We start from the raw sequence: 27234 nt of genomic DNA, 5'->3' as shown, positions 1-27234 counted from the left end.
AGAAATTTCATACATTCTGGGTAGTGTTGATGGGATAGGGCAATGAGGGAGTGAAGGAGGACAGGGACAGCTATGCAGAAAATTACTTTTCAGTGTCTACGAAAGCTGAAAGTATACATACATTATGACCCAGCAATTAGACTTCTCCAAGGTATACATCTAATAGAAACACACATATATATGCATCAAAAATATGTACTAGAAAGTTTCAGCAGCCCTGGAAACTATGAAAATCTTCATATACTTTAGAATGGACAGATAAATTGTCACAGTGAGCAACGAGAATGAACTATATACAATAATGCAGATTATTTTAAAAACCTAACATTAAACCCAACAAGACAGATACGAAAGAGCACATACTGTACAATTTCATGTATAAGTTCAAAAACAAGCCAAACTAGCATATGCTATAAGAAGTCAGAATAGTGGTTGTCTTTTGGGATTGAGGGCAATTAGTAAAGTTGAAAGGGCAGTTGAAGAGGGCATGAGAGGTGTTCCTGGGAGTGTGGTAATGTTCTGATTATTTACCTGGGTGCCAGTTGTACTGGTGACTTTCAGTTTGTGAAAATTCATTGTTCTGTACACTTAGGATGTGGCACATTTCTGTGTGTATGTTAGACGGATTATATAGTTTTTTGTTTGTTTGTTTTTTAAAGTCTGCTTTATACACTGAAAAAGAATTATACAGAAAATATTTAGGATTTGTGGTAGAGGGGGAATTGTAATTTCACACTTGGAGGTTCTGCATCCTGGTCCAAAATTTAACAATAATATATACTTATAAAAATTACGAAAATTTAAAATGAAAAAGCCTTAACTAATTGCTGGCTTGAGCTCGGACAGGCAAGGCGCTTGGAAGTCATCACTGTCATCCTTACAAGGAAAAGCTGGATAAATTGAAAATCACTGACTTTTCTTGGACCCGTCAGAGAACTGAGGCTGTATAGCAAACCATCACCCTGAAATCTGGGGAGACAGGCATATCCAAGAGACACAGCCTAGATCTACATACCTGGAACAGAAGTCTCTGAAGCCATAAACTCTGAAGCCATAGACTCATAGAAACATTTAAAATGGATTGTTGATGAATTTTTGGAGGTTGAGTGTGAATTAAATGAGAGTGAGACACTTCTGGGGTCAAAGTCCTAGTGGAGCTCCACATTTTCATGCGCTTCACTTCCAGGTTCTCACTCTAAAGATTTCCTGAGGCTCTGGCAGAGGGAAGGGATGATACTGGAGGTACTTCATGTAAGTGAGGAACTGGACCAAGATGCTTTTGGCTCAGTGACTCCAGTCTGCAGTATCTCCTGTATCACCTGCTCTCAATAGGAGCTCTAAGCCTTAGTTCTGGACTGAGGAATGGGGAAATTTAGTGAAGCATCCCAAAACCAGTAGTCAAGAAGGGTATGTACAGAGATTGCAGGGGTGCAGGTAGGAGAGAGGGAAACAGTCAGATTCAAGATAAAGCCCCATTTCTGTTGTCTATTGCTAAGTAACAAAAGACCCTAAAACTTTAATGGCTTAAACAATTACCATTTCATTCTATCTTATAATTTTGTGGATCAGGAATTTCAACAGGTTTCAGCTGAGTGATTCTTCTGCTTCACCTGGTATCAATTATTATCCTTGATTGTATTCAGATGGTGGCTGGGGTGACATGAAGGGTCAGAGACAGATTCACTCACATGCCTGGTTCCCTGGCAGAGATGGCTGGAAGGTTGGGATCAGCTGGGGCCCACTCCCTCTCCGTGAAGTCTCAGGGTCTTTCCATGTGGTCATTCACATGGTAGTGAAACTTCTCAAGTCTCAGTTTAAGGCTCTAAAGTGACTGATATGAGAGAAAAGAAGTATCCAGAAACTGATGCAGTATCAGTTCCACCATTGTCTGTTGTTAAAAAATAGTTAGAAATTCCATCAAATTAAAGAAGAGACAGAGATTCACAGCTGTGACTCAACGGAAATAGCATCAACAAATCTGCTATATCAAACCAAAACTCCAAAACAGTAATGAAAATTTAATGCTAAAAGTTATAATCAAAGAAATCAACAAGTGGGAAATAAATGTATTACGGAGGGGGAAAAACAAAACAAAACAAAACAAAACAGAAACATCTTGGTAACAACTTCAGTATAAAAACCTTAAGGATTTTCAAAAAGATACAGAGAAGCAATAATATGGAAAAAAAATAGAACCGTATACTATGAAATACAAATAGCTAAGAAGAGTAAGTAGATTAGAAATCTTGAATATTACAAATAAAGGTTTAATTTTTTTTAAATAAAGTTAGTGGAATAAACTTTAAACTAGTAAGAGTCAATGATAAGAATTAGTGAACTGAAATGTAGTATTGATAAATTCACCTAAAATGCAATGCAAAAAGATAAAGATATTTTAAAATACGTAAAAAAGCAATTAAGAGACATAAAATGCCATTTAAGACTCTCAAGTATACTTAAAAAAATTCGAAGTATAGAATAAAGGGAACAGATAAAAAATTCCAAGTCTGAATAAAAATAGATATTCTTAGATTAAAAGTATAAAACAAAGGTCAAGTTGAAAAACCAAAAATAAAACAATACTTCAGCAGAATTTAGTGAAACTGAATGAAGAATAGCTATATATATATATATATAGTATATATATATAGTATATATATATATATACTATATATATATACACACAGTAACTATATATATGAATAACTGTAAGAATAACTATATATATAACTATATATTCATATGTATAAACTTTCCAGAAAGAATAACTGCTTATCTACAAAAAATAAAATTGACAAAATTGGCAATAAATTTTCATTAGCAGCAATACGACTAGGAAACAACAGAAAATATCTTTTGAAAATGGAAAGAAACTGTCAATCTGGAATTCTATCTAAGGTATACTATCATTTTACACTGAAGAAATAGAAAAAAAAAAAAGACATTTTCAGACAAAGAGTAAGAGAAATTACTACTCACAGACCCTTGATGAAAAAACTATTAAGGAATGTGCATCAGTAAGAAAAATAGTAAATACAAAGCAGTCAAAAGATGAAAAAACAATGATTGAAAGAATTAAAGAACATTCTTGCTACATTTAATTACCTGAAAAACAAAGAAATACTATGTTTTTAAAAGTAGAATTAAAATTCTAGACAACAATAAGAAGAAAAACAGAAGGATGGAGGGTCAGTGTGTGTACATATAGCTAAGATCTTTTCATTCAAAAAGTGTGGATATATTAAATAATTTTAAATTTTGATAAAAATTTTTATCATTAAAATGTAATAGATAGATCTCTATATAGATTCATCTCAAAGACATTTTTCTAGGTAAAAGAACACAATCGCAAAATATTACATACTCTATGATTACATTTAGATGAAAAAGGGAAAACTTTTGAGACAGAAAACAGATCAGTGATTGCCAGATTTTAGGGGTAATAGGAGGTCTGACTACGGAGGTCAGCAGGAGAAAATAGTGTATTTGGAATTGTTTAGGATTCTGATTGTGGTGATGGTTACAAGAATCTGTACATGCAGTGCAACTCATAGAATTGTGCACCAAATGGATGAATGCTACTGTAAGTAAATTTAAAAATAAATAAACAAAAATAATTGTAACCAATAAAATAATGGCACTAAAATTTATAGTTTCAATCCAGTAGAAAGGGATAAAAGAGTAGAAAAGTTCTTCTACAGTGAGTCAGGAAATTATAAAAAGCAAACAAAGAAATAAAATAAATAAGGTCTTATAAATAGAAAACAAGGTAAAATAGTAGTAGTAGTACTGGCAGTGGTGGTAGTAATAGCATTCATTGTGCATTCGCTATGCACCATTTAAAGCATTTTACATACATTAACTGATTGATTCTTTACAATTAGGTAGATACTATTATAACCAACATTTTCCAGATGACAAAAGTAAGATATATATAAGTTAAACAAATAGTCCAAATCACAAAGTTAGTAAAGGTTGAAACTGAGATTTGAAAATAGGAAAAAGTACAAGTCAGCCAAGAATAACAATAAATATAAATGGATTAAATTCTATCAGATTGGATTTTTTTAAGTCCAGTTATGAGACATGTCTAAAGCAAAATTACATGGAAAGGCAAAACAATAAAAAGATTTTTTAAAAACTCTTCTATTAAAATACTAAAGAAAATATAAAATGAAAAATAAAGTTATAGCAATATTAATATAAGACCAAATAAAATTTAAAGCCAAAAGAACTATTAGGGATAAAGAGGAACATTATATAATTATAATAGAATAATCCAGTAAAACTATAGAACAGAGGAGAGAGGAATTAATTCTCTTACAAATGTGAAGGATCATTTCATGGAGTAAGTAGCATTTAAGTTCTTCCTTAAAGAATGAACTGAATATCAGGATAGTTGTAAATAAAGGGAATGTTAAGGAAATGGGAACAGGCATTATTTAATGTGCCTGAAGAAATATCTGTGTGTGAATAAGTACAATTGCATTTTAACATGTTACATGTTATCTGTCTGCTGAATTGCCTGTCTTGGGTAGAAAGTACAGCCTCGAAGACCAGTTAAGAGGTTTGATACGTTCTAGGCAAATTGACGTGTGAAATATGCACCTGATTTTCTTTCTCCTCCCAACCTAATCATCTACAATATGTGATCAAGAATACAGAATGGATAGTGTGGAGCAAAGGAAATAAAAAGGGCACAAAAGATAACATCTTTGAAAATCTTTTCTCTCCTTTGTCACAGAAGTGACCACCCACTCCCCAAACACAGGAATTCCTAAGACAAAAGGGAAATGAAGAAGAAATCCTTGTAACACAATGAGGGAAAATTATATGAGGATTACAGCTGAGAACTGGAGGGCTATTTAACAAGTTGGCACAAGAGTAGAGCGAGATTCAGATTGGAAGATTGAGGACAATTTAAAATGTGGTCAGGAGACAAATTCAGGGACTTTAGCAAGATGATTCTGATAACAAACACACAAAAGGAAGGCAAAGTTCCCTGGTCTCCATGTCTAAAAGTGATAGTTGCCCAAGAAGTAAAGTTTACTCCATCATTATCTGTGAGAATTAGGGAATAGTTTAATACTATACATTTAGAGGATAATGTTAAAAAAATAAAGGTACAAGTCTTTGAGGATAATATAGATATGACTCGAAGAATATTTGAATTATTTCCTTCAGTCCTTCAGTTTTAATTTTTAGAAAAAATTGAAAAAATCTACAGTACCCAAAATTGAGTTGTGTTGCTTAGAATGCTAGGGCAAACAGAAACAAACACAGTAAATGTTCAGTATAAGAAGTAAACACAACTCAAGGGAGGGAAAGCAGTAACAAAAATAATGCTGGTCAGAGAAAAGAACTGAGTCATAACCTTCCCAAGAAAAATATACTTACTGAGTTTTTTATCTATGCAATGCTAACACACAATAAGAACTTGGTAAATATTTGTTGAATGAATGAATAAAAAGTCACTATGGAGAGTAATAGGAGGGGCTCAGGGAGGAAACTGATTTTTGAAATAGAAAATCAAGCCCTCCTTTACATAAAGCAGTTATGTGAAAATGAGAGAACTATATGATCAAAGGGCAACCAGTGGCCCTAATTTTTTTCATTTTAAAAAGGCTTTGAAATATTCCTCATGAAAGAGTATTAAAAGGATGGTGAAACAACAACAACAAAAATCTCTAAAGGGTTGGCCAAGAAGGGAGAATGATTTGGTTAATCCTTTCCCCTGGACACATGTTCCCCTAATGTTCCCCTGCAGCCTGATGGGAATCTTCATGAAAATATTATGAAAGACTCAAAAAGAAACCCAAGACACTGATCAAGAGAACACAGACTGTTTAAGCTCAACCACAGACCATATGATTAGTTGATACGCTACCAAGTATTACTAATAGGTTATTTTGTTATTAAAAAGAAATGTTATATAAGAAGAAACATGTTATTTTGAAATGGAGGGTGCCAGGATTATCTTTGTCACTCTTGTACTTACCTAACAAAGAGTGAATGACCAAAAGAATGTTTATTGAATGACTAAATGAATGAATGTTAATATTAATAGCTAACCACAGAGCCCACCCTAATGTATCAGTCAGAGATTATGGTGAAAGAAAGGAATGGTTACAAAAGCAGTATCCAAGAATCTAGCATTGTCACTAGAGTACATATCTGGCTAAAGAAGGAACAAATCATAGTACTTGTCATGTCTAGTACTTCTAACAAATTGAGAGAAAACCCCATGATTCCATGAAGATCAAAAGCTGATGCTGAAAGATTCTAGATAAAAGTATCACTGCTTCATAGAAACTAAACAAACAAATCCCGGTCCAGAAGGCTCTGATTGATGAAATGGATTATCACAAAGACATTGAGTAAGCCAAGAGGATTTGTATTTTTATAAGGGTGACAATGGATTTCTTAGGGATATTCCATTATGGCTTCCACTGAAATAGTCACTTTACTTTAAGAGGACCAGAGTTGGGTCTCTGAATTAATTATGGTAATTTTGAAGTATCTACGCAAGAGGAGGACTGTGTGTATGAATAAGTAAGTGTCACTTAGTAACATTTTCTGACGAATAAATCAGTTTAAAATTGGAAATCTGTGTCCTCTGGTAATTTCTTCTAAGCCTTCTTTCCTGTGAAATCGCTTTTCAGAATTAACACACCTAGAAGACATTCATTAAACATTTGTTGAATGGATGAATTTTGATGTGACATTGAGATAATACTTAGTATTACCATAAAGTAGTATCCAGTACATATTTTTAATAAGCAAATGTTTTGCAATGATTATAGGACTGCAATACAATTTAATTCTTGTGTAGAAGCTACAAAGACATAGATCTACAGTGAGCTAATTTTGTGCTTCACATATTCAGAAGTCTCACTACGGCTTTTTTTTTTTTATGGCCTAAATACAACATGTATAATGTGTGCCAAATTCCAGTACTAGGAATAGAAAAAAAAAAAAGAAGTAATAAAATTGGTGAAGAGATCTGGCTACACGAGAATACATAAAAGAATTAATTAAGAAAACTGGGGACATAACTGAAGGTAATAAAATCATAAAATGATATATAGGAAATACGGTATTATTAAGAAGACCTTGGCCTACTAAAAGAAGGGTGCACTTTTAAAATCTTGAGTTTATTTTAGCACTGTATCAAGAAATTTCCACTTTTCAAAGTGAGAAATAATTTCTGTAACTCATTGTTGACTAGAAAATTTCAATAAAAAATAGCAATTTCAGAAGAAACTAAATAATAAATTGCTGCACAGGAGATTCATAGGAAGCATAAAATATTTCGGTGTCTCATTCCTAATATCTTTAAGTCAAAATCAGTTGTGCCCAGAATATAGCCCATTGCTCCATTAATAGAGACAGAATACAGGACTAAACACGCCATGAGCCAAGTTTGCAGGGGATTTGGAAAGCCTGCATGTGATATCAAGTCAAACAATTTTAGAGCCAAACGCCCTATGAAACCACACAGTGCAATGTTCTCATTCTACATAATGAGAAAACTGAGGCCCAAAGAGATTAAGTATCTTGCCTGAGGTCACACAACTAACAAAAGGCAGAAACTTGCTAGAATCTAGACTCCCTGAGTCCCCAGTTCTAAGTTCTTTCTCTTACATGTTTACTCTCCCCAAAACACAAAAATATGAAGGGGAACAAAAGAAGCAGACACACAAGTACTGAACTTTTGGACAAATATTATTTCTCCCCACTAAAGATGGGCATTAAAATCTTTGATTTCCTGTGATATAGTTTTATTTTGTCTTTGTATAAGCAGACTAGAGTTTGGAGATAAGGATATTGTTTTTACTGTTCTGGAAAATTTCAAGCATATACAAAAGTAGACAGAATAGTATAATGAAACTGTCATGTACTCACTATCCACCTTCAATAATTATCTCAATACTAATCTTGTTTGATCCATTCCCTACTTAATCCTGTCTCCTTCCACAATATAATTTTGAAGTCAAGCCAAGAGCACATCCATAAGTATATCAGTATGTGCCTCTAAATGTAACTACAACACCATTATCACACCTAAAGAATAAAATATCATTCTTTTCCATCACCATTAAAGTCACTGTTTAAATTTCCAATTGTCCCATTGGTGTCATATTATTTAGAATTTGTTCTGAAGCAAGAACAGTTTAAATTTTACTGAAATATTGAAAATGCAGAATATATAAATTAGCTGTAGTGATGAAAGTTACACTAGAATCTACCTTTGACATTGCACCTCAAAGAATAGGGAAAAAATGTGCATTATCATAAGGGTCTGGGAATAGGATCATTATTTTTGTATAATCACATTAAGTGACCCAATTTAATGCATAGAAAATTATGTGAATAGAGATGAGCTTATGATTTAAAATAACAGTGGCCAGGTGGATGGCAATGTTTACACACCATGGTGCACCAGATTATCAATTATATCCATACATCCAAATGATCCTGGGCAAGGTGCCACACAGCGAAAGAAAAATGGATCCTATTCTGTCACTACATAATGTGTATTCTAATGTCATGGCAGGGATTGGATAGGGAGCACCATAGGGGAAACTCTGTAGGGAAAACCAGTGGAGCCTGAAGACAGAGGGCCAAAATCTCATCCAAGCCAGAATGTAGTCCTGCACAAATCTGTTGAACTCTCTGAGTGTCACCTTATCAGCATAAAAAGAGTAGCCAAGATGGCCTCTGAAGACCCTTCCATATCTAACACTCAATGAGTCTAAATATTGTCAACCCATTCTTATATAATATGCAGAACTTCAAAGATATCATTTCATTATGAAACTAAATGTTGAAAAATTGCTTCATCTGCCACACAGTTTCTAAAGAACAAAATTCCAACGTACTGATGATTGCCATTTCTCATTAGATTGTGTCTAATGAGAAGGCTCTGTGACAATGTAATTGGTTGTTGTAGAGGGCAACATTTGGGAATGGCAGTAAGCTAGCAAAGACCTACCTAGTTTCAGCACAGCTGACCCCTGTAACTAAGGGCTGCAGAACTAACCAGACCGCATTTCCTGTGTCACAAGCCTAAGGGTATCATACAGACATATACAGTGCCCCCTGTAGGTTGGTCAGATTAAGCAACTAAAAATACTGCATGCTCAGTTAAAATGTTTCAGATAAACAATAAATAGTTTTACACTAAACTTTTATATGCTAAAACTTGTATAACAACAATATTCATTGTTTACAATGAATTCAAACTTAACTGGTTGTACTGTATTTTATTTGGTAACCCTAACCCCAACATGCATGCACACGCGCACACACACATATCCGCCCCAGAATGACAAGGTTTTCATATGCTCTTAGTCTGACACTATTGTAGAAAAATATGACATTAGAGCTGATATTTGGGAGAATGCACATACAGTCCTGAAAGACACAGATCATCCATAATTAGAATAAAATATTTTTATCTTTATTTTATCTAAAATTTAAAATACATATTGATATTGGCATGTAGAACTTTTCTTTTCTACCCAACATATTTAGTTTATTAATAAAACTCATGGCCGGGTGCGGTGGCTCACGCTTGTAATCCCAGCACTTTGGGAGGCCGAGGCAGGCGGATCGGGAGGTCAGGAGATCGAGACCATCCTGGCTAACACAGTGAAACCCCGTCTCTACTAAAAATACAAAAAATTAGCCGGGTGAGGTGGTGGGTGCCTGTAGTCCCAGCTACTCGGGAGGCTGAGGCAGGAGAATGGTGTGAACCCGGGAGGCGGAGCTTGCAGTGAGCCGAGATCGCGCCACTGCACTCCATCCCGGGTGACAGCGAGACTTTGTCTCAAAATAAATAAATAAATAAATAAATAAATAAATAAATAAATAAATAAATAAAACTCATAACAGTTTTTCCATAGAGAAACTAGTTTCCCTTTGACAAACAGTTCCTGCCTGGGTGTTATGTTGTCATCATTTACTGTACTCCTCACAGGAAGTTGAAACAGAGAAAGGTTGTGTTATTTTTTTCAAAGGCACACATCTATCAAAGAGCAGAAATAAACAAAAACAGGACCCATGGACTCCAAGTCCATCCCACTACTTCCCACCATCTACTTTCCTCAACTTCCATGGGATAAGATGTTTAAAAATCAGCATATTAACAGTTATGATTTACTGAGTGTTAATTATATGCCAGGCACTGTGCCAAGTAGTTTATATACATTATATTACTTATTCTGTATAGTAAGGTGAGATGTTAATTATAATCCATTTTATACATGGAAGGGGTTTTGTTGGGAGGGAGCTGAGGCTCAGGGAGCCTAGGTAAATTGTCCACAGATCAATAGCTGGTAGTCAAAAGAGGTATGTTTAAACATAAGTCCATCTGCCCCCCACTCCCACCAAAGCCAAATTTCTTAAGAGGTAGTGACTGCTACATAGGCGATCCTTTATATGGATTATTCTACTTAATTTTTGAAACAACTGGAGAGGTAGGAAGTCATTAAACCAAAGTTATCAAGTGCCTACTACTATGTGCCAGGCCCTGGGTTCTAAGTGCTAGGAGTACAACAAAAGCAAATAGTACAAAAATTCCCATCCTCCTTGAGGCTTACATTCTAGGAGTGGAGATCAATGAGGGTAAATAAAAGATACAGTGTTTAGAGACTGGTAAATGCTAAGGAGAAAATAAAGCAAAGGAGCACATGGGGTGTGGGCACAGGGTGAGAAAGAGGGTCACTGGCCATTTTAGAAAGTGTGTCTAGGAAAGGATTTACCAAGAAGAAAATATTTGAGTCAGAATTGATATAAACAAGGGAGCAAGTCATATGGATATCCAGAATGCATTCTAGGCAGAGGAATCAGCAAGTGCAAGGGCTTGAACATACCTGAAATATTCGGGATATTTAAGGACAAGGAGGACAATGTGGCTGGAAAAAGGTGGGCAAGGGAGACTGCTAAGGCACAGCTGTGTGTGTGTGTGTGCCTGTGTGTGTGTGTTTAGGAAGTCAGAAATAGTGAAGGACAGGAATCAAATTATGTAGGGCCTTGTGGGACATAGTGAGGACTTTGGCTTTTACTCATAGGAAATGAGAACCTCTTACAGACTTTTGAGCAAAGGAATGGTGTAACTCACTCTTTAATATTTATACTCTGGCTGCCAACGTTGCAAATAGACTGAAGGGGAGGCAAAGGTGGGAGTAAGGCAACCAAACAGAAATCCATTGCAGCAATCCAGATAATGGTGATGATGACTAGCAGCAGGATGGCAGCATGCAGGTGAAAAAAATTGTGCCATTCTGAATACCTTTTGAGAATAAAGTGGACATGATTTATTAATGGGGCAGATGCAGAATGTACGTGGATTTGATCTTCATTTTACAGATCAAGAAACTGAGGTTCAGAAAGCTTAAGTAAAGCTTAACATAGAAAAAACAAATGGTCGCAGTGGAATTTAAACACCAATCTGCCTCACTTGAAAATGTATGCATTTTTCATTACATTTTCATTGTTCCCTAAGCATGCATGGAAAACAATTTAAATTTTCTTTAAATATGCAGTGAAACTTTAACAAATTTAAATGTAAGAAGACCACAGCTTCTAGAAGGGTTATGCCTCAAAGTCTGTAAGGCAGCTATTAAAAACTTGGAAGTCCTGGCCGGGCGCGGTGGCTCACGCTTGTAATCCCAGCACTTTGGGAGGCCGAGGTGGGCGGATCACGAGGTCAGGAGATCGAGACCACGGTGAAACCCCGTCTCTACTAAAAATACAAAAAAAAATTAGCCGGGCGTGGTGGCGGGTGCCTGTAGTCCCAGCTACTCGGAGAGGCTGAGGCAGAATGGCGTGAACCCGGGAGGCGGAGGTGGCAGTGAGCCGAGATCGTGCCACTGCACTCCAGCCTGGGGGACAGAGGGAGACTCTGCCTCAAAAAAAAAAAACAAAAACTTGTAAGTCCTTTTTTTCCCTATAGAAATACTCTTACAAATGGTTATTAGTTTCCAGATCAAATGATAAAATCTGTGTAATCCATACTCTAGTTGATCACCATAGATACTTTTAATTAAAAATATAGTAGGAGCTAAGCATGTTGCCATATTTATAATTAACCAAGACAAAACTAATAGGAAGTATATTCTTATTTACTTTTTAACGGAGCTGTAGGATGTAAAGCAAATTGCATTGTGATAAATCAGAAGTTAATGGAAACATTGTGAAGACTTAACAGTGTCTACTAAAAATTTCTAAACACATTACAGATGGATGCTATTGGTTTACTATGCTGATCTCACTTTTAAACACTTTGGATTTTCTTTTCTTGGATACAGATGTCAGTTTGCAAATGTGACCAGTAACTGGGGCTGTCTCTTTCCTCTCAGATGAAAATATATGAGAGAAAGGGAGAAAGAAAGAAGAAGAAATCAAAATACTCACCTCTGTGGCTGAATTAACTGGAAAAAGTTTTAGGAGAAAAGAGGAGACTGATGTGAATTTGTGTTTCTGTAAGGATGTATTGATTTAAGATGTAATTAACTAAGGAATAATAGGAAAAAAGGCAGAAGAATGCTGTGAATGCCATAGGGAAGTGATTTAAAACCAGAGACTTCCTTGCACTGGTAACCACCTGATATAACCATCCAAAAACATTTGGTTATTGTCCCAAACAGCTTTGGAGAAGCCCAGAGCCCAGAGCAATATAGGAACATGGTGGAGGTGGAGGGAGGACAGGTTGAGTGCTGGAGAATGATAAGAGTTGGCCAGCACAAGGAGAGTTCTAGGCAAAGGTGGAAGTGCATGCAAAGGTACAAACACCAGAATGCATGGTCTGTTCATAATTTCAAGCAGTTTGGTATAGTTAAAAGTGATGAGAAGGAAATCATTAGATAAATGGTGAGATAAAATCTTGGGCAAGAATTCAGGGACCTGATCATAAAGGGTTAAGGAGTCTGGATTTGATTAGGATGGCAAGATGGAGACTTTGAAACATTTAAGCAGGAGAGAGACACCATAGGTCTTTTCTTTTTTAATCACTGAAAAGGAAGAAGGAAGGAATTGAGGGAAGGAAGGAGAAAGGAAGGTCTGGTGGCAGTAAAGAGAATGGACCTGAGTAAGGTGAAATTTAAGGCAAATTAATAGATATTCCAGGTGAAATTATGAGAGTTTGAACTAAGATAGTGGCATTAAAAATATAAACCTTGTAGCCTTAATGCCTGAACCTTCACTTGGACCTCTTAGGCAAGCCACCTAACTTCACTCAATCTACATCTGCTCATCCATAAACTGAGGACATAATTAAGTACACTTGCAAGGGCTGTTGCGTATGAAAGTGGCCAGTACATAGCAAGAGCTCCACAATATTAGACACTACTCTGGCTATTGCTAAAAGATTAAGGAAGGGAGTTTCTGGCCAGAGAAGTATAGAGAATACTAGAATAATGAGTTATGAGGACAAAGAGCATGAATTCAGTTCAAAGTATCTAGAGTTTCAATTTATTCTGAGATGTGGAAGTGTTCAGTTGGCAGATGAGAATCCAGGCTTGGAGAACACAAAATGGCAGAAGTTGGAGAAACAGCAGCAAGTAGGCAAAACTTGAAATTATGTCAGGAAGACTATGAGAAGTAAGAAGACCAGTGAGCAAAAAATATCATAGTATTGAGAAGTGACAAGAGTGAAGAAGTTGTGGGAAGGGTTCTCAAAGAGGTAAGAAGAATACTAGAGAGAAAATCATCCTACTGTCCAGGAGAGAAGATAATGAGAACACCTATCGAGGTACTTTTAATTTCTGAGTCTAACCATTGAACAACTAGTATAAGTTCAAGGGCATTTATTTCATTATGCCAGTATTTATTTTGATTCATAATCATTCTGTAACTGATCTCATTTTACCTATTAGTTTCTATTTACTTTGTTTATGATACACATGGAATTTAAAAGGAAAACAATTTAATTATGTTGAAAATTAGTCAATGATTCTCATTTTTCAGGAAATCACGGTAGTCTTAACTTCCATTATTCAGAATTAGTCAGATTTTATTATATAATGTGAACCAGCTGAATTAAAATAAACATTAGAATCAAATCCATGGCTTTGCAGATAATGTCCAAGCATGCACAAGGTACTCACACGTGGAATAATAATTGTAGCAAAGACCATTTCACTTACCCAGGAATGGCATTTGTATCCTAAAATTTTAAACTATGTACACATTTTGGAAATACAAAAAAATCAAGATAGGGAAAAGATGTGCCAGAAAATTAGCAAACACAAGAAAAGAGAGAGATTTCAGGCAAATACATGTGTCCCTAGGGCCCCTGTGAGTTGAAAGGGGAAAGTAGGGGTTAACCTGGCAAAGAATCTCCAGATACTGGCATTTGGGGCTAACAGTTGAGACTGTGGGGCCAAGAGGTTTTGAGAAGACTCCTGGGAGAAACCATAGTGAGACACATTAGAACTGACGTCAACCCTAGGGATAAGGCTTTTGAACAAAATCCATCTATTTATGTCTTAGGAAACACTCTGGCAGGCTTATCCATCCAGGATGGTTGTGTAAAAAGAAGGTCAAAAGCACGAAGGAGAAGTCAGACACACAGGGGCACAGAGCAAGTAGAGTGTAAGATGGTACAAAAAATACACCAATAACAGACAGAGAGCCAAATCATGAGTGAACTCCCATTCACAATTGTTTCAAAGAGAATAAAATAGCTAGGAATCCCACTTACAAGGGATGTGAAGGATATCTTCAAGGAGAACTACAAACCACAGCTCAGTGAAATAAAAGAGGATACAAACAAATGGAAGAACATTCCATGCTCATGGGTAGGAAGAATCAATATTGTGAAAATGGCCATACTGCCCAAGGTAATTTATAGATTCAATGCCATCCCCATCAAGCTACCAATGACTTTCTTCACAGAATTGGAAAAAACTACTTTAAAGTTCATATGGAACCAAAAAAGAGCCCGCATTTCCAAGTCAATCCTAAGCCATCACGCTACCTGACTTCAAACTATACTACAAGGCTACAGTAACCAAAACAGCATGGTAATGGTACCAAAACAGAGCTATAGACCAATGGAACAGAACAGAGCCCTCAGAAATAATGCCACATATGTACAACTATCTGATCTTTGACAAACCTGACAAAAACAAGAAATGGGGAAAGGGTTCCCTATTTAATAAATGGTGCTGGGAAAACTGGCTAGCCATATGTAGAAAGCTGAAACTGGATCCCTTCCTTACACCTTATACAAAAATTAATTCAAGATGGATTAAAAACTTACATGTTAGACCTAAAACCATAAAAACCCTAGAAGAAAACCTAGGCAATACCATTCAGGACATAGGCATGGGCAAGGACTTCATGACTAAAACACCAAAAGCAATGGCAACAAAAGCCAAAATTGACAAATGGGATCTAATTAAACTAAAGAGCTTCTGCACAGCAAAAGAAACTACCATCAGAGTGAACAGGCAACCCACAGAATGGGAGAAAATTTTTGCAACCTACTCATCTGACAAAGGGCTAATATCTAGAATCTACAATGAACTCAAACAAATTTACAAGAAAAAAACAAACAGCCCCATCAAAAAGTGGGTGAAGGATATGAACAGATACTTCTCAAAAGAAGACATTTACGCAGCCAAAAAACACATGAAAAAATGCTCATCATCACTGGCCATCAGAGAAATGCAAATCAAAACCACAAGGAGATACCATCTCACACCAGTTAGAATGGCCATCATTCAAAAGTCAGGAAACAACAGGTGCTGGAGAGGATGTGGAGAAATAGGAACACTTTTACACTGTTGGTGGGACTGTAAACTAGTTCAACCATTGTGGAAGTCAGTGTGGCGATTCCTCAGGGATCTAGAACTAGAAATACCATTTGACCCAGCCATCCCATTATTGGGTATATATCCAAAGGATTATAAATCATGCTGCTATAAAGACACATGCACACGTATGTTTATAGCAGCACTATTCACAATAGCAAAGACTTGGAACCAACCTAAATGTCCAACAATGATAGACTGGATTAAGAAAATGTGGCACATATACACCATGGAATACTATGCAGCCATAAAAAATGATGAGTTTATGTCCTTTGTAGGGACATGGGTGAAACTGGAAATCATCATTCTCAGCAAACTATCGCAAGTACAGAAAAACAAACACCGCGTGTTCTCACTCATAGGTGGGAATTGAACAACGAGAACACATGGACACAGGAAGGGGAACATCACACACCGGGGACTGTTGTTGGGTGGGGGGAGGAGGGAGGGATAGCATTAGGAGATATACCTAATGCTAAATGACGAGTTAATGGGTGCAGCACACCAACATGGCACATGTATACATATGTAACAAACCTGCATGTTGTGCACATGTACCCTAAAACTTAAAGTATAATAATAATAAAATTTAAAAAAAGATGGTACAAAAAGATGCTCAAGAACTCTTGGCTTCTTCTAAGATATCTTGCTTTTTGTTGTTGTTGTTTTGTTTTTAATTGTGGTAAAATAAACACAACATAAAACTTACCATCTTAACCATTTTCAAGTGTGCAATTCAGTGGAATTAAGTGTGTTAATATTGCTTTGCAACCATTACCACAATCCTTCTCCGAAACGTTATTTTCCCAAACTGAAACTCTGTGCTCATTAAACAATAACTCTTCATTCCTCCCTCCTCTCAGTCCCTGGAAACCACCATTCTACTTTCTGTCTCTAGGATTTTACTACTCTGGAGACCTCACGTAAGTGGAATTGTACAATATTTGCCATTTTGTGATAGGCTTATTTTACTTATAATATCTTCAAGATTCATCCATATTGTAGCATATATCAAATTTCATTCTTTTTTAAGGCTAATATTCTATTGCATGTATATACTACATTTTGTCTATCCATTCATCTGTCAATGGATATTTGGGCTATTCCCACCTTTTGGCTGTTATGAATAATGCTGCTGTGAATACTAGTATACAAATACCTGATCCAGTAAGCCCCCCCCTCTTTTTTTTTAACTTTTGACTTGTCAGGCCATAGCTCTTTGCTTTAATTGTCTTAGGACATTGAGACCTTTCTGTTTTTAGATGTGTTTAAGCTAGAACTGTCTATTTGTAGCCCAGGGTGATATATAGGGAATTTATACACCAGATAGGATGATGGGCAACTGATGGTTTGTACATTCAGCTAGGATATTTTTTAAAGGTAGAGAATATTAAAACATTTTATAAACCTACCTATATGAACCTAGTGCTATGCTCAAATTCTAGAGAAAGAAATTGAGTCAGTGACATTGGCAAATTATGAAAGATAATCTTTGTGCAGCAAAGAGTACTTTGACAGGGCTTGCAATTTTGACACCCTCCCCCACGGCCTTTTTTTTTTTTTCAAGACCGCTGGTTGTTTATTTTCCTTTAAAAAAGACTAAGAGTTACTTACAATTTTGTCCCAAAACTTCATTTTCTTTTCTAAATTCACCCAAACCTTTTTTTTTTTTTGAGACAGGGTCTCTCTCTCTGTCACCCAGGCTTTAATGCAGTGGCCTGATCTCGGTTCACTGCAACCTCTGCCTCCTGGGTTCAAGTGATTCTTGTGCCTCAACCTTTGCAGTAGGTGGAACTACAGGCGTGCACCACTATGCCCAGCTAATTTTTGTATTTTCGGTAGAGAAGGAGTTTCGCCACGTGGCCAGGCTAGTCTTGAACTCCTGGCCTCAAGGGATACACCCACCTCGGTCTCCCAAAGTGCTGAGATTACAGGTGAGAGCCACGGTGCTAGGCCTATATTCACCCAAACTCTTCAGTCCCCCAAAATATGACTGTACACCAACACCTATTCTTTCAAATAATGAATAGGAAGCCCCTCAAATGAGATGGAATTAATACTCTGAAAAATTCCATTGATTTGTATGCCATTATCCAACTTGAGATTACCAGGAAGGACCATTTTAAATTTAAATAAATGCTGCCTTAGATGGAATAACTTACTCTTGATCCCCACATTTGTAATCAATAGGGAACTCTTTGGCTGCATCTGATTTTTCACAGTTTTCAGCTAAGTCAGGAATCCTAATGCAAAATTCTGCCTTGTTATGTGGATTTGTGGACTGTCTAGAGGGTTCTGGGTCCATTAACCAATGGATAGATTACCAAGAGACCCAAATATAATGTTTTTGTCTCCAACAGAGACATTCTTGCTCTAATATTATTCATATGATTTCAAGCAAAGTGGTGGCTGTTTTCTTCAGGCTCATAGCTGGAAATTAATAAAGAGATAGAGCAAGGCATTTCTCTTGGCATTAATTCAAAATTCTAAAGCAAAATTAATTACATGTGCACTTTTAAAAATCTGGATTCTGGAGCTTTCAGTGAGAGCATTTCAGAATTTATTCATTCAAAATCCCAGAGTGAATGTGCATAATAGGGGGTATTACTTATGCAGAGTGTGAAGAGTTGTAGCATCTGGGGCCAAGGTATAGACCTGTCAGTTAAATGACAGGCACATTACACCCTGGCCATGACTGAGACAAGACATCCAAGCATCACCCCTTGTCTTACTGCCTTGGTGCTGCAGCCAGGCAACATATGTCAGGAATCTCATACCCAATGTGATAAATACAGTCCCACCAAGTTCTACAAATTCACTCAGATCTATTGTCGCTTCACATCAATCAAGACTATGGAACTGTTGATTTAAAAAAAAAATCAATTGATACTTTTGTAATTAAAAACTGTCAAATAAGATATTATCAGCAATGCTGAGTGGCACATAGTTGTTGAAAAAATAATGCCTATGGCATTCCCGATTACACACAGAGGTAAATAACTGGACTAATTATAAATCAGTCCTTTGTATGATCATGCAGCATAAAAAAATCTAACAAACATTCTCAAGGAAATGTTTCTTCCTAGCCAAAGCTGTAACTGAGAATTTTTAAGCCTAATGTAAAATATTAATGGCTTTTTCCCCTTTTCTCTTTTCACTCCTTCCTGCTCCAATATCTGCCATCCTCTCCCTTTAAAGGGTAAAACAAAGTCATTCTGCTCTTGCTTCTGCATCATATGTGTCCTTGCCCACACCTGAGGCAGTGAAAAAAGATGAAGAAATGACAGTATCTGGTCTCAGCGTTTCTCAGCACATTGTTGTAGCGATATTTAGTATCTCAGATACAGAGTTAACTCTTCGTTGTCCTTTTGCAGCTCTGATAACAGCTGTGCTCTGAACCTCACACCAATGTATGTGATCTGTTTGGAGCTGAAACCACAAGGGTTTATGCAGAAAGGGTAGCCCCCTACCCCCTAGGAAACCAATTACTGTGGGTGAGCTACTCTACTCTTTGCGATATTCATTCATTTATTCATTAATTCAGTGATATGCTAGAGCTTAATTTTCAGGGATCTTGTAAGCCAATTGTTAAACTGTTTGTAACTTGAAATTGGTGGGTGTTAAGAGTATGGAAATTTTAAAAAGCTATAAATCATCCCCGACCTTACACCCAAAGCTAGCTGTTAGATCAACACATTACTAAATGTATTCATCAATTACTTATTGCGTATCTACTATGTGCCAAGTACTGCATTGGGTGCTAGGGTATAGCAATGAAAAATAACAATAAACATTTTCAATACTAGTGGTAAAGATAGGCAATAAATAAATAAATACACTCTTTAAAAAAACTACGAAGAGTAATAGGCAAAATGAAAAGAAACAGATGCTATAACTGAGAATAAAATGAGGAGCAAGCCGCTCCCTAGAGGCAACAGAGTCTGGTAGTTTAGAGGGCAGCCTTTGGAGCCAGAAAGCCCAGTGTGTAATTCTAAACTCTGTGCCTCATCATACACAGTACACTGCATATGTGTGCAATAGTATGATTTGGGAACATTATTTTACATCTCTAAACCTCAGTTTCCTTATCTGTAAAATAAGAATAATAAAACCTCTTTCATAAGATGTTACAAGGATCGCAAGAGATAATCCAGGTAGAATGTCTAGTTCTGGGGCATGGCCTATATTTTGAGCTAACTCAAAAATATGTTAACTATAATCATTATTATTATTATTGTCTAAAGAGGTAACATTTAAGATGAAACTTAGAGTGTGCAAAATGTGAGCTTGATAAAGACCTGAATAAAGAGATTTCCAGGCAGAAGAAGACACAAGTGCAAAGTCTTTAAGGTACAAACAGTTCTTGGTCCAAGAACGATTTGAAGGCTTGGGTGGCCAGAGAGTTAGTACTTTACTTTAATGGCTTACTTTTAATGACAAAACTGCAACTACTTTTGCACCAACCTAATAGTACACAGGGAAGAAGAAGCTGACATAGAATAGAGTTGAAGAGACAGGCTCAGAGGGATCATGCAAGGCCAGTTAGGCCTCTGAGACACATCTGGATTTTAATCTAAGTGTAATCAGAAGTCTCTAAAGGAGTTAAACAGAGAAGTGACATAAGTCCATTCATAGTTTTAGTATCTCTTTTCTTGCCACTTGGTGCTGAATGGTTTAGAAGATGCAAGAGTAGACACAGAAAGATCAAATAAGAGTCTAATACAATAATTCAGATGAGAGATTACAGTGTTTTGCATGACTAGGTGGCAAAGGAGGTAAGTGAACAGATTTGGGATATATTTTGAAGGTAAAGTCCATATGAAATCATGTCTTGTGGAGCAACACAGATGGAACTGGAGGCCATTATCCCAAGTGAAATAACTAAAAAACAGAAGGTCAAACACCCCATGTTCTCACTTATAAGTGGAAGCTAAATAATGCACATGCATAGTGGAATAACAGATATTGGAGACTCTGAAGAGTGGGAGGGTGGGCGTGAGGGCGAGGGATGCAAAATTACCTAGTGGGTACAGTGTACAATATTTGGGTGCTGGTTGCACTAAAAGCCCAAGTTTCACCACTATGGAATATAATTATGTAACAAAACTGCACTTTTACCCCTTAAATGTATACAAATTTTAAAAATAAATAGAAGTTGGTCACGGACTGGATAAGGATGTGGTAGACTGCATTTTTCAAAAATGAACACAATGCCACTTCATAGGCCGCATATTACTCCACAATGTGATCCTAGCTGTCCCCCATCTAGAAGTCACCTCCCTTTAAACCTCAGTATGATTGTGGCTGTTTTAACCAATTGAAGCACAGCACAAATGATGCCATGTAGCTTTCAAGGCTAGAGAGACAATGTGACTTCCACCTTGTTCTGACTTCAATAGTGTCCCACAAAAATTCATATCCACTCAAACCTCAGAAAGTGACCTTCTTTAGAAATATGGTTTTTGCAAATGCAATTAGGTAAGATGAGGACATATTGGATTAGGCTGGACCCTAATTCCAATATGGTTTGTGTCCTTATAAGAAGAAGAAAGGGCACACAGACACAGACACACATGAAGCGAAGAAGGCCATGTAAAGATAAGGAAGGCAGATTGGACTGACACAGCTGCAAGCCAAGGAAGGCCAGGGGTCGCCAGCAACCACCAGAAGCTATAGGAATCTGTAACAAAGGATTCTTCCCCACAGCCTTCACAGGGAGTGCAGTCCTGCCAACACTTTGATTTCAGACGTCTGGCCTCTGAAACTGTGAGAAGATATATGCATGCTTTTAAGCCATCCAATTTGTGGCATTTTGTCACAGCAGTCCCAGGAAATTAAAATACACCTTGTCTGCTATGACACACTTTGAAGCTCAAAGCTGCTATGTAACAAATTGACTACTCTGAGTTCACCACACAGTGAGGAAGCCCAGGCCACGTGAGAAGCCACATGAAGGTGCTCCAGTGAGTAGTCTCAGTGAGGTTCCAACTGACAGCCAGCATCAACTGCCAGACACGTGAGGAGACGCCTCAACTCAAGATCATCCCAATCCCAGATGTCAACTTGTCCCCAGCTGTTGAGTTCTCCCAGTGGAAACTCCAGAAATTGTGGAGCAGAGACGAGCCATCCTTATTTTACCCTGTCTGAATACCTGATCTACAGAATCTTTAAGTATAATAAATGAGTATTTTCTGCCACTAAATTTTGGAGTGGTTTTGGAAAGATTTAAGATAGTTCCTTATAAACTTTTCACACATACACAAAGCCTTCAGGATTTAAGAACCTGCCTTTTTAAAACAACAGGCACCTCTGAATCTTAAGGATAGTCCATGGCAGCTTCACTGGAAGCCCATGGTAGAAAAAGGCTTACACTAAAGAGATCTGTGGGTGTGTCTCTTGTCTAATGTAGTGGATATATAAATTGATACACAGGAAGCCATAAAGTTTTTTTAAAGGAACTGCATCAGCTTGAACTAAAAGAAGAGATACACCACAAAATGAAGGGGGTGAGGTCTCTGGGCCCATGAACTACTTTCGGCAGGAAGCAGGATGAGAAAACTACTCAGTGGCAGCAAAGGGCCATCTAGTATGGAAAAGGAAGAATAACTCAGAAAGTCATGTCAGATGCTAGGAAGGTGGATCTGGCAACAATTGACTTTTGAACTGCTGTTGGACAGTGACTGCTGTGTGTCTCCCATTTCTCCCTTTTTTGAACAGGAATGCATGCCTGACCCCCAGTGCATGGTGGTATGTGGGAAGAAGACAATTGGAATTTTTTGTTGACAGCTCTTCAGAAATTAAGAGGAACTATGCTAGGAGAACTGCATCCAAAGAGCCTCATCAGCACCGGGCATGACTTGGATGACAAAATTCCAGACTTCAAAGTCATGAGGTGAGATTTGGGGAATGTTGGGGGAAGGACTGGGTGTATTTTACATGTAGAAAGGTTGTGAACAGTTGTGGACAGTAGATAGATAGATTGTACTGACTGAAGATGTCTACTACAGCATCTTTTATCTCACATGCTCTTCTCTGCTTTATGTCACTAAGTTTTGGGATAGTTTGTCACACAGCAATAGGAATCAGATTGTGGCAGGAAAAGGGAGGGGGATCACATAGGACTATTAGTTTTTGGCTTAGGCAACTGGTTGAAAGGTGATCCCATTTGCTAAGATAATCAGTTTTGGGGGAAGGGGGCTAAGGAGTGCAGGAGAGGAAATCACAGTTGTCTTTTGTCCAGGTTATTTTTGAAATGTGTATGAGACATTCAAATGCAATCTCCTTAGCTCATTTGGGATTCTGAAACCTCAGTATGACTTCCATAGTAGAATTAGCTTAGCAGTGACATTTCTATGAAGCATGGCACTATAAGCCCATTGTGACATTAACAAAAACAAAAGCTCGATGTCCTCCAAGTGGCATAATCATCTAAAACTAATACAACCAAATATAAGCTGCCCCTCATTTTTAATACTAGTGCTTGTTACTTTGAAAGGGGACCATTTGGCCCTCATTAAATAAGAGAAATACGACTTTATTACTTGAAAATGTTTGAAAGCTTGAAGTAGAAAAAATATATTTAAATAATCACCCTTGCAACAAAAACACAATTTGAAGTTGATCTAACTGATCACTTCGCAAAATCAAATCTTGGACTGGATTCTAGTTTTAGTCTAAATGCAAACGAGGGCTATTTCAAAACTGGTGCTCCTTATGGGGATGCCAAAGACCTTAAACAGTTCAGTGTGCCAGATACAGCCATAAAGAAGAGAAGTAGCTGTTTTGCATTCCAGCATTAATCACAGGAACCAGACAAGAATAAACAGCAGTTAAGGTAGGGGGTGCCTCATAAACAAGGATAATAAATGTTTGTGATGACCTCTTCCAGCCCGGAATTAAATGCTCTGGGAGACATGAAAAAGTAGAGCAAAAGAATCGGTTCAATCTTCTGTTACCTGTGTTGATGAAACAATGTGCAATTTGTACAAAACCTCTACTCAAAACAAATCATCCCAGCCTGCTAGATCCCATGTTTCTGGTTACAATGTGACCTTAATATCATTGGAATTCTCCTTCATTTTTGGATGTTGTGATTGATCCATGACACTAGGTTTGTTGCAACCTTCAACAGAATGCTATCATTTATTCAAGGGGCAATTGAATCACAGCGAATCAGCAGACAGAGGAATGGTCTCTGACTCCTCTGTCCTTGTCTCTCATGAAGGATAAAGAAGGTTGCCATCCATGCTATGCCCTGCTTCCCCTTTGTGAATGCATCAGTGGTCCCAATTGAATGTGTGATTGTAGATCGGGTCTCCTGTGCAGCTCAAATCTCAAAATCCCAGAGAATCACTAGATGACATTTAATAAAGCCTACAAAGTCTGTACCAAGGAAATGGTGAATGGTTGGAAGTTTACTAGGACCATGGGGAATTGAGTATAGGCAAGGAATGAAGGATATTTTATCATTTGTTCTTGTATCTAACACAGGAACTCTAGGTGCCAGCACATAGCTCAACACATAGTCAGACATCAATGACTTTTTAATAATGATGAGCTAATGTTTACAATAAAGTATAATCTTAATTGACAAAGCAATTAATAAAACAAAATGCAAAGCAAAATTTCTTCACTTGGCTTTGACCATCAAGGGGGGAAGAATTTATTACTGGCAGTATCATTAAACATGTGGCATGTTTCTGTTGCTAGGAAATTTCTCTAAAATGAGATTTGGGGAGACTCAAATGCTGTACTTGTGCCTATACTTTTTTTAACCACTTCCTCCTCCTTCCCATTCCTAATGTTAGATATGGATCATAAATGTCTTCTCTTGCATTTCAATAAAATATATTTATGCATTCAAATCTTTTATCAAATGTTAAAGCTTCAAATACTTTAAAGACAAAAGGGAAAATGCATATTGGTTTGGGGGTTTAGGAGTGTTTAGAGTTTTCTGGGTTTTCTTTTAAAAAGAAATTGCAAATCGTATAGGAGAAGAATCAACCCTAATTCCCCTAATAATTATTATTAATATAAAAAAAATCAGGGGAATATTGAGAGTACTCTGGCATTTTTTTTCACCTAAAGGAGGCAACCAGAATGAGATGCAAATCAGTGCTCTTATCTAATGAATAATGCAAATGAGCGTTCTGCATATAGTAAGTCAGTCTGCAGGAATTCTCTCAGCCTTACCTCACATTTCTTGTGGATTTAAGCACCGTATGTCACAAGAAATTAGAGAAAGGAATTGCCAAGTAATGATAGAGCCTTGGAGCCCCAAGTCAGTGCAGACCGCAAGGACATTAAGCAGCACAGTACAGCAAGGGAGGGAGTTGACATCTCGTTAAAATGAAAATGTTGTTATTTTCCTTCACCGAGTTAATGGAGTTGTATGACACTGTAATCAGTGATTATTTGTGTGGCTATTACTTAAAAGAATCCTCAGCCACAGTTTTTTGAAAGGATTCTCGAAAATTTTTAAAAGCCACCTTCCTCACAAACCCTACTGAAAGAAAAAAATGTTATCAAGGAGTATTTCACACTCTTTCATACAAGTTAACCAACACTTAAGACTTTTCAGTAGCATAACAAAAGCCACTTAAAATTGCACTTTACACAACTTTCTAGCCACTTAAAAGGTACTCGATTCCTCTAATAACAATTGAAAACAAACCCTCATTTATGCAATACATAACTGATAGATGTGAACCAAGGGTGTGCTCACAGTTACTTTTCAGTCATGGGTTATTTCACTGAAATGTATTTTTTATTTAGAACTCACTGTCATTGTTTCTAGTTTTCTAAGAAAGCAGCTCTGAATACAAAATTCTTTTCCTTGCATAACAAAATATCACGTCTTATTTTTGTTGTTGAATCCCTTTTTCTGCTAGTCCCAGATTTAAATCAATCTTGGAGTGCTCAGCTAATCTTGTGCAAGTGTGATTGACTCTATTTTTCACCGAAATATTTAGAAAAGAGTTCGGCATAAGTCGCCACTTGCAGGAGGGGAGTCTGCAGCACAGTCCTTGGCTCTCCTTAGGGGATCTCTAAATACAGAGGTGGACCAAAATCAAGCAACAAAGGTTAAATCTTTTTGATGAAGAGAAATATGTTGTAAATTCCCTGCTATAAGAAATATTATCTAGGAGATACTGAAGATACTATTATCTAGGCGATACTAACCACACATTATCCTAATTAGGACAATGGACACATATATCCATTATTAATCTAGGCAATTATTACGTTTTAGTTTTGTGGTTTCCTCCTAAGCTTTAATTTTGGAGAAAATTTTGGATAACAAAGCCTGCCAAAAATTATGAGCCTCTGAGTTAAGGAGCAATGTTACAAAATAAAGGCAATATATTCAGAATAGGGATTTTGTGACATTTATTTAAAAACCTAGAGAACATTTTTATTTACTTCTCAGGACCATGTTCTATAGCACGATTTTTTACACTATAAAATTATTAGTATATCATAAACCAGTTTAGCAAATATTAATCATAGTTTTAAAATCTGAAAGAGAAAACATAAAATTGCTTTGTACACAGTAAGACATTTTTGTGAAACTTTTATTTCACTTAAATGCATATTTATGTTTATATGTGCTTACTGAGTCTTGATGTAAAATGCATTACCATTAATTTGAGATTTAAAAAGTAAGAAAGGCTGTACTTTAGGGCCCTTCATCAAATCATCTAAGGTTCCTATTGACACTGAGAAGGAGCACAGATAAGCAGACAAACTTGATTATTATGCTTACTAAGTAAAGGATTGACTAAGACTTCCATACCTATCTAAAATATAAGCTCTGAGAAATTCACAATTTTATAGGAACACAAATACATTTTTATTTCCTAATGGGCTTTGCAAAAAGAAGCACAGATTTTATTACAATTCCTACATTGTTGCCGGGGGTGGAAATCAATCCAGGTTCCTATCTTCAGACAGAAAAATCTAAGACACTCTCTGGTATGTAGGAAGCAAGGGTTTAAATAGGGCCTTGAGTTAACTGGGCAAATTTAAGGCTCCTGTGTGTATACCAGAGTTTTGAAGTGGAGCTTTTACAATCTTGCATATTGGACAACCATTTCCTGACATGCAACTTACTAATGCAAAACTGGACTTACTCCCTCACAATGCTTCTAGTCAGAAACTCTTGAAAAGAAAGCCAAAAGAAATAAGCAGAAAAGCTCACCCTAAGGGAAATGGAGATAACTCAGGAAACAGAAAAGAATATTATTATTATTATTATTTTTATTTTTATTTATTTATTTATTTTTGAGACAGAGTCTCGCTCTGTCGCCCAGGCTGGAGTGCAGTGGCGCAATCTTGGCTCACTGCAAGCTCCGCCTCCCGGGTTCACGCCATTCTCCTGCCTCAGCCTCTCCGAGTAGCTGGGGCTACAGGC

General features: G+C 36.8%; 1 protein-coding gene across 9 annotated transcripts in view; it reads right to left on the bottom strand.

Annotated features, from left to right (window-relative positions):
• The window catches only part of NTNG1 (netrin G1), a 347869-nt gene that overhangs the window by 280698 nt on the left and 39937 nt on the right, over positions 1 to 27234 (bottom strand). The gene's annotated exons all lie outside the window — the stretch shown is intronic.

The sequence above is a fragment of the Symphalangus syndactylus genome, chromosome 12, assembly GCF_028878055.3.
Source record: "Symphalangus syndactylus isolate Jambi chromosome 12, NHGRI_mSymSyn1-v2.1_pri, whole genome shotgun sequence".
NCBI lineage: Eukaryota > Metazoa > Chordata > Mammalia > Primates > Hylobatidae > Symphalangus > Symphalangus syndactylus.
This window is presented reverse-complemented; position numbering and strand designations above follow the sequence as displayed.